This window comes from Hyperolius riggenbachi, chromosome 1, assembly GCF_040937935.1.
Source record: "Hyperolius riggenbachi isolate aHypRig1 chromosome 1, aHypRig1.pri, whole genome shotgun sequence".
In the NCBI taxonomy this organism is placed as follows: Eukaryota; Metazoa; Chordata; class Amphibia; order Anura; family Hyperoliidae; genus Hyperolius; species Hyperolius riggenbachi.
The window spans coordinates 524,198,700-524,215,450 of NC_090646.1; the positions used below are offsets into that span (position 1 = coordinate 524,198,700).

Below are 16,751 nucleotides of genomic sequence, written 5' to 3' on the forward strand. Positions count from 1 at the left end.
AAATACCTGCACGCTTCATAGCAACGAGCATTCTGCTATAAACTCCATGCATACACAATTGTACTCTAGGATATAATCAAATCTCTCTCTCTCTCTCGCTTTCAAACTATGCTTGTGATGATTTAAGTTTACAAAATGCACCCATGACGAATAACGTTTACAAAAATACTAAACATATCTATCGTATTTAACTAAAATGTTATTTAAAATGTTATCCCTTACTGTTTGTAAAACATTATTATTCACATAATAAAGCGATCAATAAGTAAATTGTAATATATTTTTTTGCAGTCACTATTTGTAAAACATTATTATTAACACAATAAAGCAATCACTAAGGGGGGTTTTAGGGTGAGGCACCACCAGGGGGGGATTTAGGGTGAGGCACCACCAGGGGGGATTTAGGGTTAGGCACCACCAGGGGGGTTTCAAGGTTAGGCACCACCAGGGGAGATTTAGGGTTAGGCACCACCAGGGTGGTCTTACAGTTAGGCACCACCAGAGGGGGGGGGGGTCTTAGGGTTAGGCACCACCAGGGGAGATTTATGGTTAGGCACCTCCAGGGGGTCTTAGGGTTAGGGATAGGTAGAGGGAGTGTTCTGTGTGAGAGTAGGGTTAGGTTTAGTTATAGTAAAATGTTAGTAATATTTACTAATGTGTTACAACAGTTAGTACGGAAGTACTTATATTTTTATTTTATTTATTCCATCATTATAAACAATGTTTTCAGATTTTATTATATGAAGAAACGATAAATGAAGGTTATAAACAATATTATACAATTATAATGATTATACATATATTATCGTTTTTTTAAAACAGGGAAGATTATCGTTTTCACAATTTGCGATTTCATACACATTATTTAATGTTTTTTTAATTTGTAAAACATTATTGTAAATGAAATATAACACAATATTTTTTATAAACGCTATTACCGCTTATCGTTTCCACCATGCGCCTTTTGTTCCCGACGCCCTTTTTGCATAGATGCGATATCACACCTTCCTCCTGGTTGAATCAAAGTTCCAGAAAGTACCCTATCCAGCCAGTATATACATACTGTTTATTTGGATTTTTGTTAAATATAAAGGCAGAATATATCAAAACATTAAATGTCATCAAGACAATAAAACAGTTGAGTCGAAATTTGAAGAGGGGGTAGCATGTCCACATGAGGGTCAGAGAAAAATGACGCACTGTGCCGATGATTAAAAATGGTGCCGCATTGAAAACATAGCCTTAACGTTATTTAGCAATATCAATGTTTAATTATAGGGCAAAGATGAAAAATCAATTGAAACATTAAATTGTTAAGCGGCATATCGCTAAGTATCGTTTTACTGTCTTTAACGTTAATTAACCCACCATGAGGAGGGTTTCTTCGGCTGCTGGCTCATTCACTGACACAATTTCCTCGTATGTGGTGGCTTCTCAAGTTTCAAAATAAGCAGCAGGAGGGAAGAGAGTGTAGTGGACGGGTGGAGAGCGGATACATTAGCGCTGCCACCTCTGCCGTCTAGGAAAAGCAGATCCTGGGGTGAGGATGGTTGGCACAGCGCGGGGATGATACTGACAGGAGGAGAGTGCAGCAGCAGGAGCTGGAATGCCACGCAGGCAGCAGTATGCTGGGTCACCCACACGGGATCAGCTGCCTGACCACTTCCAGCACCATTAGAAAGCGGGCATTGCCAGCCAGCCACCAGCCTGGAGCATCATGCACAGGGTAAGAAAGTACTTTCAGAGGCAGTGGCAGAGCCCTGGCATTTATATTTGTAGCCTCTGTCATCTGGCTGATAACGTTTTATAGCTAAATGTTAATTAATGTTTAATAACGTTTGTAGCTTATTGTTAAATAACGTTAAGCGGCAAAAAAAACACAGCGGCATCTCCGTGTGCCATTTTTCATATGCCCCATTTTTGACTGGACCCACACGAGCCCCAAGCATCCCTGTTCTAAAGTAAAAAGCATGAAAAAACAGATAATGTAAGAAAAACAAGGAGAAAAAAGAATGCAAAAGTCAATGCAAACAAAATGTAATAACGAAGCAGGCACACCACCAGTCATTTAGATGAACTGAGAGATTTAAATGCCGAAGTTGTGATCATGTTGTACATCAGCAGCATTCATGCATGCCTACATCAGCAGCACTTTCTTTCTACATTGGCAGCACTCTCTTTATACATCGGAAGCACTTTCTTGCTACATCAGCAGCACTCTCTTTCTACATCAGCAGCACTTTCTTGCTACATCAGCAGCACTCTCTTGCTACATTGGCAGCACGCAGCACATTTTTTGGAGCTTTACAGAAGCCTTACAACACCCTCTTTGTATGTGCCTACATCGGCAGCATTCTCTTTGTACATTTTGTAGTAGTTTACAAAAGCCGGGGGCAGGCTGGCAGCACTCTCTTCATACATGCCTACATCGGCAGAACTCTTTTCATACATTTAGTAGTAATTTATAGAAGCCTGACGTACATTGGCAGCACATTTTGAAGTCTACATCCACTCTCTTCGTACATTGGCAGCACCCTCTTCCTTATAGGCAGCAAGTTTTGTAATAATGTACAGAAGACTAGCAGCAGTACTCTCTTCATAGATGCTTACATCAGCAGCACTCTCTTTGTACATCGGAAGCACATTTTGAATTAATTTACAGAGGCCTGACGTACATTGGCAGCACATGTATTTTGCATATAAGCGTGGCTGCATCCTTTACGCTACACAGTACATCGGCAGCACTCTCTGCATACATCGGCATCACATTTTATAGTATTTTTCTGAAGCCTGGCTGCACCAAATTGAATGATTATCAGCTGTCTGTTTATGAAACTGCGGCTGTACAGGTAAAGTATTTTAATGCAGGGGCACCCGGGGGCACATATAACATTTGGGGTGACAGAGGTGGAGGCGGTCAGGCGAGTCAGGGTGAGATCATGAGACCGATTCTCAAAAGATTTCATGCTGAAATTGACTGGGAATCAGCTTGTGGTGTATGGGCAGCCAACAAATCTCTCTCTGATCAGAGAAGGATCTGTCTGTTGGTAGGTCTACCCATGCACTACTAAATGTATGGGCACCTTAATTCATGTAGGTTAGGCCAATCCAATGTTATTTGCCTAGTGACAATACAAACTGCAGATATAAGTGAGGAAGAGGAAAGGTGTCCACATGCAAAGTCCTTAGAATATTATTTTCTGGTTTATTAGTGACATTTACACCGTGTGGAGCAGAATGTTTAATCAAATTACTAATTTCATGCTTGGGCACTTGCTCAGTGAAATACTAAAGGAGTCTTTTAAGATTCCATTCAATACACAACATCATCCCTTAAAGTGGGCCCAAATTAAAAATACAAGATTTCAGAAATAAAATCTATTTTCTAAATTATAATAATAAATAGCAGCCTTTTTTCAGCTACTTGATGTCAAGTATAAAATATTTTACATTTATTGGAGAAACCCCTCCCTTTTTTTCATATTGCCGGCAAATAATCCGGCAAACTGGTGGAGTAGATGGTGTCCAGCAAAGGAGGAATTGCTAATGGCTGCCACCTGTATAACCCTAGTAATGAAAAGAGAAGGGTGAAAAGCATGCACTGAAATGCTCATAGGCTTGAAGGAGTGTTTATCTTTGTATGTGTCAGAGTGGTGCAACTAAATATTTTGAATTAAAAAATGTTTGGTTTGGGTCCGCTTTAACTCAAAGTAAAATCGGTGAAGGCTGCTGCCACATTCCATCCAATTTATATACATTCATATACAGTATTCTCACTATGTATGTTACATCCATACAGACTTAAAACGTTTAATTTAAATCATACAGGCCACATAATATATTCTTCTTCTAGGAGAATACATAAGAGAGAGATGGCAGAAGAACCAGAGATGTTTTACTTGAATGATACGTGTCTTTTTATCACTCGGCTTACAACAGAAGTTTCAGGCAAAGGGTTCTTTCCCTCGTGGTATCCATGGAGTATCCATCTCTAAACAGCAGGAGACATTTGTCCTTGACAGGTGACATGGGAGATCAGGGTTCAGATCATGGTTTTTCCTGTTCAGTAAGCCTGCACCTATTCAGTAGGAGACCTTGGGTAAAACTCCCTCACACTGCTATTGCCTATAGTGGCTACAGCTCGGGTGCTTTAAATCTGCCACGAGAAAAGTGAGATATAAAATGTTATTTGTCCTAGTTTTACCCTCTTTTTTGCAGTGTTCTTTGCCCCATTGACTTTAAAGGGGAACTGAAGTGAGAGGTATACGGAGGCTGCCATATTTATTTCCTTTTAAACAATACCAGTTGCCTGTCAGCCCTGCTGGTCTATTAAGCTGCAGCAGTGTCTGAATAACACCAGAAACAAGCATGCAGGTAGTCTTGTCAGATCTGACAATAATGTCAGAAACACCTGATTTGCTGCATGCTTGTTCAGGAGCTATGGCTAAAAGTATTGGAGGCAAAGGATCAGCATGAGAGCCAGGCAACTGGTATTGCTTAGATGGAAACAAATATGGCAGCCTCCATTTCCCTCTCGCTTCAGTTGTCCTTTAATGGCAGATGAACTTCTAAAACTTTCAGGGCATCTCTGCAGCCAAAATGTCTTTAAAAAGGTGTTCAAAGTATCTAGAAACCCAAACAGTGGCATAGTGGAGAGGAATCAATGGCAAAATATGTTGTTATTTTTTTAACAAATGTCAATGGCTGCCGACTTAAGTGGTTAATAGCAAAGCTCCCATAGAGCTAGAATCACCAGATGTGCATGGTATGTTAAGCAGAGCAATGGGAGACATGTTTTCCCCTTGCTCCCACTGTTCTCCTTATACACCCTGCACATTTGGTGATTTTAGCATGTATGGAGGCTTTGGAAGAGCATGAATGAGCTCTCAGAGAGAATTAAAGGGAACTTTGCACAACATTTAAAAAAAAAAAAAAATTGTTAAACAAACCTCCCTCTAAGAGAGATTACTTATTTGTGTGGGCTTTTTCGGATTGCAGCAGTTATTTACTTACAGTAGAAAGGGAAGGTCCGCAACAATGTCTCTTCAAAAAATGCCCAATATTTATTTAGGACATATCCTCAAAACTGTAAAAGGTACATGGCTGATATGTTTTGGGCCAAACCGCCCTTAATCATAGCTACCTTTTACTGTTTTGAGGATATGTCCTAATTAAATATTGAGCGTTTTTTAAAGAGACATCGTTGCAGACCTTCCCTTTCCACTGTGTTTACCTTCTGGACCAGGCAACCAAGGGTCCAGGTCAGGACTGTCTATTACAATTACAGTAGAGCGGTGAACTTTTTTGTATACACTGCAGTTATTTACTTACCTATGGGAGGGCTGCTCAATAGCCCCCGTCTATATGGAGGCCTCCATTTTTCTATGCCCATGTGCCGCAGAACCGTAGGTTCCTGCAGTGATTTCCTGAGTCCCTGCCCACCACAATGCATGCTGGGGATGTGCAATGTCTGCCTTAGTTTGCATTGATGTATTACATCTCCTGGCCGAGAAATGTAACCACATCAATGAATTACATCTCCTGGCATGCATTGTTCATCCTCCGCATGCATTGCAGTGGCCAGGGACACAGGAAATCACAGCGAGAATGTCAACCTGTGCCACAGGGACACAGAAGATAGAGGCTTCCAAATGGATGAAGGGGGGCTACAGAGCCACCCGTACGTGAAGGAAATTTCTGCTGCACCTCCAAAGCCCACACAATAAACCTCCCCTAGGCTGAGGTTCGTTTGAGGAGTTTTTGCACTTTGGAACACCCAGGTGCTCAGTATACTTTAAAATGTTCTCACCTAATGGTTTGTGGCAATTCTGATTTCCAAAAATTCTTACTTAGTTACTTGTTTGTTGAAGATATCACACAAATACCACCACAAAATGAGGCAGGGGAGTTTATCTAAATTTTATTACATTTTAAAACTTAATCTGTAACTTTGAGTTCTCATAAGCCTTGTCATAAAAACTTTAGCAGGCTGGTCTTCTGGACATATATCAGTATTCATTTCCCTGCAAGTGTTCTCCATAATTTTATTCTTCTCCTCACAGAATCTGGATGTACAAGTGGCTCATCATAATGGTTATGTTGCTATATTGAAGGAGGTTTCTATCTAGCTGCCACATATTTAAATAATGCATACGCACATTAATAATAAATATTTTAATTAAACTAGAGTACGTTTACTAATAGCCTATGAGAGTTAAAAGACACAGTAAAGGGAAGTACTACCTGTAACCATATATAATGAATATAGGAGAGAAATGTTTTTATTGCTATTTTTATGGAAGTCTTTCATAATTTAGATTGCACAAGCGCTACATGTATTTGGTCCCAAAAGACTAATTGCTGAAAAGAATCACTCAGATTTAACACAAAATAAAATGCTTTTTTACTGAGGACTGATTTCAGAATAACGGACTTGTGTTTGGTTGTTTTTATTCTGTCTCTCTTTTTCTTTCATTTTGCACAAAATAAGAGCCCTTGTTGGAGATGGATTAATTTCTTCATTTATTCTTTTCTCTTATGATTTGCAATATTAAACCATACATATCTTGCTAGATACAGAAAAGCTCATGTGTGAATATTGAATTCATTAAAGGACCACTATCCCAAAAATGGTAAATTTTAACCACTTGAGGACCCACCCTTTACCCCCCCTTAAGGACTAGCGCTGTTTTAGCTGATCTGTGCTGGGTGGGCTGTACAGCCCCCAGCACAGATCAGGGTGCAGGCAGAGCGACCAGATCGCCCCCCTTTTTTCCCCACTAGGGGGATGATGTGCTGGGGGGGGGGGGGGGGTCTGATCGCTCCTGCCTGCCTGTGTGTTGCGGGGGGGGGCACCTCAAATTCCCGCCCTCCCTCCCTTCCCCGGAGATCCGAGGCTGCACAAGAACGGATCTGTCCTGTGCAGCCTCTAACAGGCTCCTGCCTGTCATGTGACTACTGTTAGCAGCGTTGTACGAATGTAAACAAAGCGGATTATTTCCGCTTGTGTTTACATTTAGCCTGCGAGCCGCGATCGGTGGCCCGCAGGCTATTCACGGAGCCCCCCGCCGTGAATTGACAGGAAGCAGCCGCTCGCGCGAGCGGCTGCTTCCTGATTAATTAGGCTGCAGCCGGCGACGCAGAACTGCGTCGCTGGTCCTGCAGCTGCCACTTTGCTGACGCGCGGTATGAGTGCGTGGTCGGCAAGTTGTTAAAATACATTTAAACACATACAAATACGGTGTGCATTTCTTAGAGTAAAATGAACCATAAATTAATTGTCTCCAATGTTGCTGTCACTTACAGCAGGTAGTTTAAATCTGACAGAACCAATAGATTTAAGGCTAGTCCATCTCTTCATGGGGGATTCTCAGCATGGCTTATATAAAGATACTTCCAGTTGGACTGAGCAATTTTCATTTACCAAGTGCTTTTGAAAATAAAGAAAACTTTGAAAATCCGCTAAGAGGAGCTGGGCTAGTCCAAAACCTGTCAATTCTGTCAGATTTCTACAACCTACTGTACATGACAGCAACATTGGAGAAAATTAATTTATGGCTCATTTTACTCTGGAAGAAATGCACTGCTTAATTGTTTGTATTTAAACGATTCTCATGATAGAGGTTCTTTATAGGGATACACGTTACCTTCTGGTACCTCCTTGGCGTCTCAGCCATGACTAGTAAAGGAATAGCTAAGTCTAGTCTTCAACTGACATAATGGCATTGCAGAGAAGAGTCAAGAATGGGTTTAGTATGTCCTGATATGTTGCATAACAGGAGGTCATGTGGGCCTGGAGTTTTATTGTAAAGGTGGGTTTTTTATGATCTTGAGTTATTTTTTAGCCGTTGAGATGTTTGTTCAGAACCTGCCAATCCTGATGAAGGGTGGAAGATTTACATTTAGACAGGAATTGATTAACTTTATCCAAATAAAAAAAAATGTAATGTTTCCCTTTGTGTAAACAGGAATATTATTCCTCATAGCAGTTTCCAAACATGTTGGCAATATGTTGGAGACTGAAATTAGTTTTTCTAGTTGAATCTACTATTTAATACGGAGTATATGAATTTGCAGGACCCTTTAGAATTTTTTCTAGCACTTTTTTTTTTTGTATAGAAAATCTTTGGTGAGACCATTAACAGTATGACAATGGATAGCATCTTTTAGTTGATTTATCAGGCCAATCTGTAGTTTTAGTAGGTTACATAATGGATTGTGGAAGTCCTTGTTTTTTCAAACAAAAAATTTGAGGCCCTATTTACACTGAATGCATTGCATTCAGTTGATCTGAGATGTATCATGTTGTGTCCCACTTTGGCAAATGGGATGCAATGTGACGCAATACAATGCAACTTTGCGCAATGCATTAAATGTAAATAGGACCTTAAGAGATTTAGTCTACATAAACTTTTTTCTTAATGATTAATTCCAATTTTTTTCCTTAATTACCCTGGTTTTAGCATCAGAAAATATTTGTATACCAACATATTCCTGTGTATTGCTATGTAACCCCACCCTCCCAGTTATGTTTGGCCTAGGCTATGATGTCACACAGCAGTCTTCCCCAGACAACTCTGAGGAATGAGGTGATGTTCCTGCCCATTTCAGAGGAGAAAATAAAAATTCCACAATGATACCGGCATCTCTGATGAAGTTATAAATGTAAAATCAGGGTAAGATTTTACTACTAGCAAACATTAAATAATTTATAAATGAAAACACCTTTGGTGTTCTTCTGAAACATGGTTGCTGCTGCACTGCCAAGGAGGGGGGCAAGGGGTCTCCTCTGCCCCAAAGACGTCAGGACAGGTATGTATTTAACATCAACCCTCCTCCATACGATTTCATTTATACAGAGCTTGCCATTACAGGCTCTGCCTATAACCTTTACTTTTTAAACTAGATCAATTGTTAAAAAAAAGTGTTGCATGCAATGCTTGACAAATAGTTAACCCCCATAACAAACTTAAAAGAGAATGCTTTGCATATCCTCCCAAAGTGGCTGACATGTGTTTGGGCAGATTGGCTTTACAGGAAATGGTCTTGAATAAAGAAGGAACTGACAAAATACAACTTTAACATTTTTAACTGCTCAATAACAGCTACAGGTTGCATCTGAAAGGCCAAAATTGGAGAAAGAAAAATATAAAATACATTTTAAGTTAACCAATCTGCAAAACCTAAAACATAAAATAATGACCCTGGTGTTAAAAATGTAAATTCTATCTCAATAAATATAAAACATCAATATCTCAAATTATCGGTAGCCAGACAATAAGTCCCACCAGGGGCGTAGCAATAGGGGGTGCAGAGGTAGCGACCGCATCGGGGCCCCGAAGGGCCCTCCCTCAACCACAGTATTAGCTCTCTATTGGTCCTGTGCTCATAATAATCACTTCTATAGATACTTTGAATAGTAGTAATCATTAACAAACGGTTCCTCATCCCCTTCTTGCACCTCTGACACTGTAGTTGTCTTAGGCAGGTTTTGGTGTGCCGTATCAATTGTTATGTACAATGTGCTTGGGGGGCCCCAATGTAAAACTTGCATCGGGGCCCACAGCTCCTTAGCTACGCCACTGAGTCCCACATATTTAACAGACTCAAGAAGGGGTTTACAAAAAAATACAAAAACCCACTCTAGTGAAAGAAAATACCCCTTTCAAATGTTAATGTAATGCACAGGTAGTATAAAATATATTACTTCAAAACCGAATCTGCTATGCATTAAATAAATCCAAAGTGCCAGGCATCATCATCATGACTGTTAAAATAAATGCCACAAAGAATAGCCAGTGAATGCTTGTCATAGGTTGGAACTTGGAAGGAGAATGCCAGCCCAGAATAAGGTGAAAACTTTCATTGCATGCATAATGTTAATAGGGTGACAAGTGTAGTGAAAGGCAAAAATGTCTGGCAGACAGATCTTACTTCCAATAACCTACGTGTTTTAGGACACACTATAATTGTAAGTTGTTTAAAGTACATTAAAGTGCATTCCAGAAATGTGTGAAAGTAAATTATCCACACGTACCAGCATATATAAAACATGACTTGGCTATACTGTATATATATTTAATATAAAGGAATCGATCACTCTAAAAATGATAGATATTCCTTAAAGAGGAGCTGTTAGGTATAAGGTCTCAGAGAAAATAAACACATATATCAGTAGCTAAAGATTGGCTGTACTTACATTACATATGCATTTCACTGTCCACGTTTGGATTTCACAGAATTTGTATATAGTATATGCAGAGATAGATGCTCCTGACAGCTCATGGCAGGCTCCATGTTTTTCTGTCAAATGTGTCGTCATGTCCTGCCTGCTTCCTGATCACAGATAAGCTCTTACTTGAACAACACAGTGTGCAGTGAATATTAATGAGCCATGTGGCTAGGAACAATAGCTGACTCCTGCAGTGTACTCTGCCCGGAGATTTATCAGTGCTATGCGCTGGACTGATTACAAGCTGCTGTAACGTCTCATTAGCAGCCAAGGGGAGGGCCCCAGAATGCTTTGCAGTTTAGTATGCGGCTTGCGTCCTTATGGGTCTATAACAGCCTTTCTGATAAGCACACATCAAAGGTAACTGAGATTTTTATCTTCACTAATGGCTTTATGGCTTCCTTCTAAACTGTTTAACACAGGAGAATAGAGGTTTAAATTAGCTTCTGCAGCCTGACAGTTACTCTTTAAAGTAAACCAGAGCTGTAAAAAAAATAAAGATTTGATACTCACCTGCAGCTTTCTCCTGCAGCATAAACCAGTCTAACGCCATCCTCCCGCCATCTGCTGATAAGCCACGATCAGCCCCGGTAATAGGCTCAGTCACGTCAGGCTAGGTCTACTGTGCATGTGCGGGAAGTCCGCACATGCGCAAAAGACCCAGATGGACCCGACTGAGCCTATTACCGGGGCTGATCATGGCTTCACAGCAGATGGCGGGAGGATGGCGGGAGACTGGGTTATGCTGCAGGAGAAAGCTGCGGGTGAGTATCAAATCTTTATTTTTTACAGCTCTGGTACACTTTAAGATCTAGACCTGTGGAATGCCCTAGTGAAGGGTTTTGGTCTGTCCTCTTAAGTGGTGAGCAGTGGCTGGAAAATGTTCTGATTAAGGACTCTGCTTTTGACTCAAGTAGACCTGGGTTCAAATCTTGTCTCTTCCTGCTTAGTAAGCCTGCACCTATTCATTGAGAGACCTTGGGCAAGACTCCCTAACACTGCTACTGCCTACTGAGTGCGCTCTTGGGGCTGCCTCATAAGCACTTTGAGTCTGACAGGAGAAAAGTGCTATACAAATATAGTGGGCTATTGGATATGGGAGAAACTACTGGTAATAATGCCACCTATTAAAAAGGTGCCCCATTCACATCAATGCAAGTCTTTTCTCCAAATGTATAAAAAGGATGTTGTGTAAATATAAAATGATATCACTAGTTATCTTAAACTTTAATTTCCATACCAACTTTATTGATTACAATAACCCATATTTAACCACTTGAGGACCGCGGTGTTAAACCCCCCTATTGACCAGGACATTTTTTTACTAAAATGGCCACTGCAGCTTTAAAGTGAACCGAGCATCATTTTTAACACCCAGGGCAGCTTTTTAGCAAATTAAAAATGCATTCTAAAAATGTGTTGTATTATTAAAAAAAAACTTTCACTTTACCTCATTTTTTTTACATCTAAAGGTTAAAATAGCCACTTTGTCTGTCTGTAAAGGACTTGTGGTCAATGAGCAGGAGATGGTGGAACACAGATAAGAAATCACCTCATTAGACTTAACTGACCACAAACAAACCCCCATTGTACTTCAAACAGAAATCATCAGTTACAGTTGAAGAATTTCACACCTAGCCTGGACAATGCTAGTTGTAAAACAGCAGGGGTTGAGCTTCTGAACAATGGCAGCCCTTGCAGCTATTTGAAGCCAGGAGCTGCTTGGATCCCTTTAAGGCTTAGCTGCAGGGCCGCACAGCTCAGCACACAAATGACCCCCCCCCCTTTTCTCCCCACCAACAGAGCTCTCTGTTGGTGGGGTCTGATCACTCCCCAGTTGTTCATTTGTTTTAAATAAATATTTATTGCATTTATTTTTAAATAAAATGTACTCATTTTTTTTTTATTCCCCCTTCCCTCCCTTCCCCCGCCAGCCAATTCGCATGATCGCCTGTCATAGGCTTCAGCCTATGACAGCCGATCACTCCCCAGCCTATGGAGGGGACAGCCGTGCCTTCGATTGCAGCGCTGTACGGGGTAATTTCGCCGTCTAACAGTCTCCGACTGGCTATCGCGGAGCTTCCGCCTTCCAAGCGGAGATGCGCGCGCATCAGTGCACACGATCTCCGGCTAGTCCCAAAGAAGACCAGAGCGGTCCTGGGGCTGCCTCCGCATCCACGACAATCAGCGTGGAGCGGTCGACAAGAAGTTAACTAAAACTGTTTCTAAAACTATTATCAAATAATTGCTGGATTACCGGACCAGACAGCGGGACGACAGAAGAGGCCAGGGAAATGCCTGGGGACCTCGCGGTACAGCTCAGGGTCCCTTTAACACAGTGTGAGGCCACGGCAGGCCATGACTGGGGAGTGACACTGAAGGATAACCAGCACTTAAAGGGAAGGTCAGAGGTGTTTAAAAAAAATCAAAAATCTACTTACCTGGGGCTTCCTTCAGCTCCTGGCAGCTGTCCTGTGCCCTCGCCGCAGCTCCGCTTCCTGTTGGTGGCCCGGAGTCCCCTCCGGTGTAAGATGTCTACTGCGCTCCAGCCTTGTGGAGTCGCACTGACATAATCCGGACTGTACTGCGTAGGCGCAGTAGTTCTGCTCTTGCGCAGTACAGTCCAGATGACATCAGTGCGACTCCATGAGCCACACGCTGGAGCGCAGTAAGATGCTGACCTTGCGAGGTCGGCATCTGCACTGGAGGGGACCGGGAGCCACAGAGCTGCGGCGAGGGCACAGGACGGCTGCCAGGAGCTGGAGGAAGCGCCAGGGAAGTAGACTTTTCATTTTTAAACACCTTGGTCCTTCCCTTTAAGTGCTTTTTTATATATGCAGTTTCTCAAGAATGTTTAAAGGACCACTATCGCAAAAAAAAGTTAAAATCTGACAGAGCCAACACGTTTTGGGCCAGTCCATCTCCTCATAGGGGATTCTCAGGGTTTTCTTTGTTTTCAATAACATTTCCTGAACAGCAGTTTAACTGCCAAAATAGTAAGATACCAGTTAGCCTCGGTAATCACTTGCACACTATTTTGTCTGTTAGACTTTGAAACTGCTGTTCAGGAAATGCTTTAGAAAACAAAGAAAATACTGACAATCCCCTATAAAGAGAAGGACTGGCCCAAAACCTGTCAGTTCTGTCAGATTTTAACTGCCTACTTTTTCGCGACAGTGGTCCTTTAAGGATGTAGTCATTATTACAATTGTTACATGGATCCTGGTCCACTCAGGAATATATGATAGTACAAGATTGCATCAATCATTAACAATCTATGAGATTTGTACAGCTCAACACTGACCATATTTGGACAGTTCATCATGAGAAAGAGGCCAGAAGGTTATGAAATGTACATCTGACATTTAAATTAAATGTTAGAATTGTATTTTACCTTGATTAAATGCATACATTACAAAGAATGATGTATTTTGCACTTTTAGATCTATGCATATACCGTAGATATGTAAATGTGGTGCAGTATGTGACTGGATGTCTACACCATGATAAATTATGTATTTTATGTATGTATGTACTTTTTAATGAGAAATTATTAAGGATTCATATATTAGTAACAGTTACTAGCACTAATTTGAGATGATTTATCATATATGTGGTACGGTCATAAGAATAAGTAGATATACAGCATTAGTGCCATTTATAGAATTTGTGCAAATAGTAAGTAATAGTTGTCTGGCTGGGATTTTTGTCTCGCATTGTATGACAGCCTATTTAATATTTTACATTCAGTGCAAGTTTCCCCCACATCCCGGATAGTCATACTTGTTCCAGCTTATGTCTTCTTGCATTCACAAGCTTTTTTTGGCATTGATTTTAAAAGACATGGGGCCATATGCAATTCACTTTTTCACCTGAGTTTTCTCCTAGGTGATATTTTTAAACTTGTCAATAAAATGCCTTTTAAGCCACCAGAAAACAAGAAAATACTCAAAATAATTTTGATAGTACATTTTCACTTACTTTTTGGTACTTTTTTAGTTGAAAAGTGCTGAAAAGTTATTTTAATCGAAGATGAAAAATTATCTCCTGGGAGAAAAGTCAGGTGAAAAAGCGAATTGCATATGGCCCATGATGTTTGGTACTTTGGAATTATGTACTGCAAAGTAGATTCCTGTCTTTTGTTTTTTTTCCCCTTTACTTTGCACAGCCATGTTCAAGCATCTAAAGGGTATATATAGTTTTGTTATAACATTGTTATAAACAGAGATTAGTGAGTTCTACAGGTCTTTTGGTTATTTCATTTTATTAAAAATTATCTTTCCATTTCAGTTTACACATTAAATAGCTACAAAGTTTTAGGAGGCTGCAGTTACAGCGGTGCATAACGTTAAATAGTCAGCGTAAACTAAGCTCTTCAGCAAGCCCACCTTTAAAGCCTGAACCCAGGGCTTATACAAAGGTACCAGAGGCAGAGATTCCAAATGAAGCAGCGTGTATTTGGTAGGTTCCCCCCAGTGAAGGTAGCTAGATATGCCTCCAGTCTCAGATCAGTTTTTCCCTACGAGCATAGGCAGCCAGATGTGCCCCCGGTATTAGGTAGGTCCCCTCAGGCGTGACCTAAGGTCTGTGCACCATGACTCTGGTGCTTCCCAAGCCTCTGCCTCGGCTCAGCTCTGCCTGTACCCTTTTTTCCTATTTCTGGTTCTTGCTATTCTCTCTAGAAGTGGGTAGAGCATGGGGATGGGTCAATTCCTGTGGTGGTACCACAAAAATTAGGAATATGTTTTGCATGAGGATGGGAATGGGAGTAATATTAGGGTAATGCCATATTAGCTTTGCCCCCATCCTTGTTCTTAACTCTATCCCAAACCACATATTTCCTATTACCATGATATTACTGTTATAATGGTTCTGTCTGATGGAATAGAATGTTCTGTACATGCAGATAAGCACCCAGTCAACAAGTCAGAACTCTTTACTGAAGAAAGACATGCAGAGATATATCATACATCACCATCAGGAAATGCAGCTTACTTATAGCAGAGAGTACCACATAGTGAATACAGGAAGTAACAATACCACAGAGATAATAATCACAATTTACACACAGTGACATCTTGTGGTTGTTTAACTATACTGCAGTTTAGTTAATAATCCTGTTGAAACTTCCAACACTGTCCCCGTCCACATGTGCACATTTTTCCCCCACTTTCCCTCCTCAAGGTGGAGGAAGAGACTAACACTAACACTAATCTAATATTCACTCTTCACTCACATTAATCTTCCTGTTGTATTGGGCTCATAATATGAGTGCCTAAAATCAACACCAATTTTCCCCAAAGGAGTCAGCATCTTTCTGTGTGTAATGAGGTACTAAAGGAAAATGTATGGGCTTTACAATACGAAGACTGTAACAAAAACAATCAGAAGCAGGTTTGCTGTTTGAACATTTCCATGGAGGATATTAAAGCAGGTTATTATTACAACACTGAAAAAGACCCTTCTCATTTATTTGTCTAGTTTCAAAATGAATCAATACTTCTGCTCCACAAGCATCTACATTAGTCAATAATATGCTTAAAATCAGAGCTTTTATTTCCTTATACTTCTGCACAAATCAATAAAAAGGATTAGAGTTTCTCAAATGATACAACATCCACTTTTGCTTTTTTTTTTTTTTTTTTTACAGATATTTCAGAAGGCAATGCAGAACAATGAGCTATCCCAGTACAAGGACTGTATCAGAGATGTTCATTAGGAAGATGATGTATTAATTAGTTTACATTCTGCTCATATCATAAACACTTCTGCAAGATGCCAGTATTGGCTATCTGCCAGTATCACATGGTATACTGATATATACTGATATACACATCTTTTGTCAACTGTTTTTTCTATTACATGAAGAAGGAATATTTTATATCCAGTAAGAGTAATGTGACTTAAAGGATACTGAGGTGACATGACATGATGAGATCGACATGTGTATGTACAGTGCCTAGCACACAAATAACTAGGCTGTGTTCTTTTTTTATTTCTCTGCCTGAAGGAGTTAAACATCAGGTATGTAAGTGGCAATTCCTGTCTGGGTCAGGACTGAGTCAGACTACAGTCATCTATACAGACTGAGTCAACTATAAAACACTCTCCTAGCAGAAAATGGCTTCTGAGAGCAGGAAAGCGATAAAAAGGGTCAATGGTTCATAGATTTTAGCTCTGGCATACTTCAATGAATGTGTCATTGAGCAAAAACAATAACAGTAAAAACTTGAAAGGTAGCTTTAAATATAAAACAAAACTGTGGAATATCTGAAAAAGTCATTTTTAGGAGAAGGAAGAAAGATAGATAGATAGTGAGCAGGGAAGCAATTACCTTCCTTGCGTTCCACTACTCACCGCGTGACTTCCTGCAATGCCGCCCTCTATACTACAGTGGGCGGCATTGCAGGAAGTCACGCAGTGAGTGGGGGAAGGAAGTAGGTAATTGCTTCCCAGCTCGCTGCTCATTATATTACTATACATATAACGCACATAGCTGGAGGATGTAAAGTGTGTGAAG

At 40.5% G+C, this 16,751-nt stretch overlaps 1 long non-coding RNA gene across 1 annotated transcript in view; it reads left to right on the forward strand.

The window, feature by feature from the left end:
* Positions 1-15,952, forward strand: part of LOC137556378 (uncharacterized) — a 126,053-nt gene extending 110,101 nt beyond the window's left edge. The window contains exon 3 of the long non-coding RNA XR_011029035.1: positions 15,882-15,952. This is a non-coding gene — a long non-coding RNA (uncharacterized lncRNA). The remainder of the gene's footprint in view (positions 1-15,881) is intronic.
* The last annotated feature ends 799 nt before the right edge of the window (positions 15,953-16,751 follow it).